Source organism: Triticum aestivum, chromosome 2B (genome assembly GCF_018294505.1).
Source record: "Triticum aestivum cultivar Chinese Spring chromosome 2B, IWGSC CS RefSeq v2.1, whole genome shotgun sequence".
NCBI lineage: Eukaryota > Viridiplantae > Streptophyta > Magnoliopsida > Poales > Poaceae > Triticum > Triticum aestivum.
In genome coordinates this window covers 156,468,062-156,473,636 of record NC_057798.1, presented here as the reverse complement: position 1 = coordinate 156,473,636, position 5,575 = coordinate 156,468,062, and positions in this window count along the sequence as shown.

Here is a 5,575-nt window from a genome sequence, read left to right as displayed (position 1 = left end):
GTCTCGTTATGGTATCATGGCAATTCAACTACTCGCTATGTTGTCAACTGTTCACCACCTTTTTAAGTGTGAAATTGTTGTCTACCTAGTGAACCTTCCTCATCTGTTTCACCCCATCCCTTTGGATGTTTGCTTCGTGTCTCAGCCCGCGAGATGTATTAATGTCTCACTCCGTGAGTTGATCCTGAGTTGTTCGGTCTTCTAGAAGATCGATTCTGCTAAGAGTTTTCCCTTTCCTCTCTTTGTCATGTTAGTTGGAGTTCTCAAAGCAAGACGTCGAGACAATGATGGTGATCGAGTCAACATTCTTTGAAGTGCCACCTGGATCGTGAAGATTATGTTAGTTTGTGATTCCCCTTCATCTTACCCTACGCTTGAATCTCGGGACGAGATTCTTGTTTAGTAGGGGTGAGCTGTCACATCCCTAGTTCTGGTATGCACTAGGCTAGCCCTTCATGTGAGCATCATGTTTAAATTCTAATGAAATTTGAATTGAGGAATTTTCAAAAGCCTCAGAAGACCTTTAAAAATAACCAACATTTAAATCTCATCAAATGAGTCCAAGAAAATGTTCCTGTTATTCTATGAAAATATTGGCATGAGGTAAAATGCAAACCAATATTTTGGAGTGACTGAAATATTTATTTTGGGCCTTTTGAATTAAATCAATGACATATTTGAGTTGGATTTATTTCGATTATATAAGAAATAAAGCTCAAACATTTTTGTAAGTTGCATGTGACTTGGGCTAGACCTGAGCTCACATAACAATTTACAGAAAGTTTATAAAAATGATTTGATGTTCTAAATCAAATCAAAACAAATAACAGAAATAGAAAAACTTAAATAAAAGAGAGAGAGACTAACCTGGGCCACTTACCTGGTCGGCCCAGCTAGCAGCCCACCTGCTGGCCCAGCCCAGCAGCCCTTCCCCTGTCGTCTTCCTCCTTGCCAGGAGGACGAGCGCATGGCCGCAGCGCGCCGGCACGCGCCCCGGCCACCTCCACCCTGCCTGCCTGCATCCCCGACGCCTAGACACCTCCAACGACGCCACGCACCCCCCTGGCCCGCTCTCACTCTCTCCCGTGGCGATTTTCCTCTCTGCATCTCTCCCCCTCCTGTTCTCTCCACCGAGAGCCGTCGTCGCCGCCGCTCACCATTGCCGCGCCCAGAGCCACCCCCTCGCCCCTCTGATGTGCCTAGGATCTCCGCCTGGGATCCAAGAAGCTCTACCACGACGCACGCGACGCCGGGTGCCCTGCATCATCGCCATCGATGTCATCTTCATCCTCTGGTCCGACGATCGCCGCCGTGGCTCCAACGCCGTCCAAGCCTTCCCCGAGCTCGCCGACCCCTCCGTTCGATCCACTGTGAGCCCCGCCGCCTTTTGCCCTCCTCCTCGAGCTCGTTCCTGCCCTCTAGCCGCCTCTTCCGCCGGAGCCGAGAGCTCCCGTCCGCCGGCCATGTCGCCGTCGTGGCTACAGACGCTGTAGTTTGCACCTGGGCGCGTCATCGTGCTCGGGTTGCTCCTAGGAGACGACCCCGACCACCAGCTGGTCCTGCCGTGCACCAGAACGCCGAACCTGCGCGTGTCCGAACTCCGGCCGCCGCGGATGACCTCGCCGCGGTCGTATCCAGCCACCCCAGCTCCCGCCGTCTGCTCCATCAGCTGTGCGCGAGCAGCAGCTCTTCGTAGAGCCTCCCACGCCCAAAACCATCGCCTGTGGGCGATTTCCAGAGCCCTCCGCCGTCTCTGTCATCGCCGGCGACGAGCCGTGGACCAGGTCCGGCGGGTTTGACCCCGCTGACCAGGGTTTGACCCCCCCTGTGTCCATGACATGTGGGGCCGGCCTTTGACTGATTAGTGTAGGGTTATAATTAGTGCTAATTGGCCCTGTTTAGTTTAGGTGTTACTTAGTTAGCGCTAATTAACTTAGTTAATTAGTTGTCTCACTAACAAGTGGGCCAGGCCCTAACTAACCTAGATTAGTGCTAACTTAACACTAACTAACCCTGTTAGTTAGTTGTTACACTGACATGTGGGTCCCAGCCATCAGGTTTGACCTGGGCTGGCGCCTTTGACCTGCTGACGTCACCCTGACATCATGCTGACGCAGATAACCTTTTCTGGATTTATTTAATTCAGGAAATTCCAGAAAAAGGCTTAAACTTGTAAAAATCATAGAAATTCAACCGTAACTCCAAATCAGATAAATTATATATGAAAAATGATTAGAAAAATGATGCATGTTAGAACAACTTATAGCTGTTGTTTAGCACAAACCATTTAAATGGCATTTAAATATCCACATATGGAGTTTGAATTTGAATCTTGGATTCAAACCAACTTCTTTTAATCTGGTTTTAGTTGCATTAGCACGAACCACATCATATTGCCATGTCACATTCATGCATCATATTGTGCATTGCATTGATTGTATTTCTTCTCTGTTTCCGGTATCTGTGCCCTCTCGATAGACGTGTTTCAACGATGTGATCGATGACACCGATGAAGAGCTATATTATCTTCAGAAGTGCCAGGCAAGCAAAACCCCCTTGTTCATTCCGATACAATCCCACTCTCTTGCTCCTGATCTCTTTTACTGCATTAGGACAACAAGATTCATCTGTTACTTGCTGCGGTAGCTGAACCTCTTTATCCTCTGCATGACCTGTCATTGCCACAGTAAATAGATGAAACCCACTAGCATGAGTAGGAGTTGTTTGAGCCCTGATGTGCCTACTCATTCATGCTTGTTTTTCATGCCTGCTACTGCTTAGAGTTGAGTCAGGTCTGATTCATCGAGGACGAATTGGAGGTGTGTGAACATGTCCTACTGTGTGTGAGCTAAGTGTGTGAACACGATTTGGTAAAGGTAACGGTGAGAGGCCATGTAGGAGTACATGGTGGGTTGTCTTATTGTAGCCGTCCTCAGGAACTGAGTTCTGTGTTTGTGATCCATGAAGAGCTACTACCACACATTGGGATCCTTAATTGACTCTCTCGACATATTAATCAACATGCTCTCTGTCCAGGAGTTGCAACTAGTTTCTGGTGTTTGTATGTAGTGTTAGTAGTCTACCAAGTGGTACCCGGTACAGGTGGGCTTGGGACAGACTAGGCACAGTGGCCCGGTGTACCAAGTAGCACCCGGATGGTGGGCTTGGGAACCCTGCACACATCGTTTGGGGCCGTGAGCGACACCCCGGCCGGATCTCCTTGCGGATGGAACCCGAATAGGCAATAAACCTGGACGAGAGACTTGTGTGGTTAGTCAGGTCGTGGCCGACACCCTCGCTGGGCTTCCGCTTGAAGGTTGCCGAGTACATGTCGTGTAAACGGCGGTAAGTGGTGAGAGTGTGTGTGAAGAAGTACACCCCTGCAGGGTTAATATGATCTATTCGAATAGCCGTGTCCGCGGTAAAGGACTTCTGGGTTGCCTGTACAGTTCATAGACAAGTGAAAGTGGATACTCTAAAATACGCAAGATAAGCGTGAGTGCTATGGATGGCGTTCTCGTAGGGAGACGGGAGAGGATCCATAGTGGTGTATCGGTATGGTGAATATGTGGAATCATGTGCGCCAGCTCAAAAGGGTTACTTGCAGTCGTAATTCAGGATAGCCACCGAGTCAAAGCTGGCTTGCTGCAGTTAAACCCCACCACCCCTTTGTTGATAATGATGCATATGTAGTTAGTTCTGATGTAAGTCTTGCTGGGTACATTTGTACTCACGTTGCTTAATTTATGTTTTTGCAGAGAGACTTCAGTCTCGCTAGTAGTTCCACGTGGACTTCGATGTTTAGCTTGTTACCTCAGCTACGGTCTTGTGCCCTCGGCAGGATCTGGTAGACAGTCAGGCTTCTCAGCCTTTTTCATTTGTAGATGTCTGTACTCAGACATGTTAAGCTTCTGCTTGTGCTTTGACTTGTATGCTCTGAGTGTTGGGTCATGAGACCCATGTTTGTAATATCTCGCTCCTCGAAGCCTATTGAATAAAATACTTGAGTCGTAGAGTCATGTTGTGATGCCATGTTGTATTTGCACATATCGAGCATATTGTGTGTATGTTATTGAAATGCTTGGTATGTGTGGGATCTGACAACCTAGTTGTTTATCCTTGGTAGCCTCTCTTACCGGGAAATGTCTCCTATTGCTTCCGCTGAGCCTTGGTAGCTTGCTACTGCTCCGGAACACTTAGGCTGGCCGGCATGTGTCCTTCTTCGTTCATGTGTCTGTCCCTTCGGGGAAATGTCACGCGGTGTCTACCAGAGTCCTGTTAGCCTGCTACAGCCCGGTTTACCGGAGTCCTGCTGGCCCAGTTGCTACAGCCCGGATTCACTCGCTGATGACCGACACGTTCATTCCTGGGTCATGTATGCCTGTCCCTGTAAGTTAGTGCCACTTTGGATTCATGACTAGCCATGTCAGCCTGGGTTCTTTGTCATATGGATGCTAGCAGCACTATCATATACGTGACCCAAAAGGCGCAAACGGTCCCGGGTCAGGTAAGGTGGCACCCGTGGGAATACCGTGCGTGACACCGCAAAGTGATATGATGTGTTACATGCTAGATCGGTGTGACTTAGGATCGGGGTCCTGACATTTTATGCTTGATGGCAACAATACAATATGTGCCTTGTTGCCCCTACTGTCACTGGGAAAGGACACCGCAAGATTGAACCCAAAGCTAAGCATTTATCCCATTGCAAGAAATATCAATCTAGTAGGCCAAACTAAACCGATAATTCAAAGAGACTTGCAAAGATATCAAATCATGCATATAAGAATTTAGAGAAGAACAAAATAATATTCATAGATAATCAAGTTCATCAATCCACAATTCATCGGATCTCGACAAACACACCGCAAAAGAGTATTACATCGGATATTCAGAGTTTTTTCATAAAAGGTCCCATCCTTCAATATCATGATTGGGTCAACCCGGCCAGATCATAAGTGAAATAGTTTGATCGGGTCGACCAGGTCAGGCCCGATCATGAGTGGATCTCCAAGAACAACGAGGAGAACTTTGTATTGAGAATCAAAGAGAGAGAAGAAGCCATCTAGCTAATAACTATGGACCCGAAGGTCTATGATAAACTACTCACGCTTCATCGGAGAGGCAATGGTGTTGATGTAGAAGCCCCCCATGATCGATTCCCCCTCCGGCAGATCACCGGAACAGGCCCCAAGATGAGATCTCACAGGTATAGAAGGTTGCGGCGGTGGAGAAGTGTTTTCGTGGCTCCCCCCCATGTTTCTACGGTATAAGAGTATATATAGGCGAAAGAAGTACATCGGTGGAGCTACGAGGGGCTCACAAGGGTGGGCGGCGCGCCTACCCCCCTGGGGGCGCCCTCCTGCCTCGTGGCCTCCTCGTAGAGTCCTAGACTTCAAGTCCAAGTCTTCTGGATTGCTGTCGGTCCAAGAAAGATCCTCGCAAAGATTTCATTTCGTTTGGACTCCGTTTAATATTCATTTTCGATAAAACACTAAAATAGGCACACACAAAAACAGAAACTGGCATTGGGCCTCCGGTTAATAGGTTGGTCCCAAAAATAATATAAAAGAGC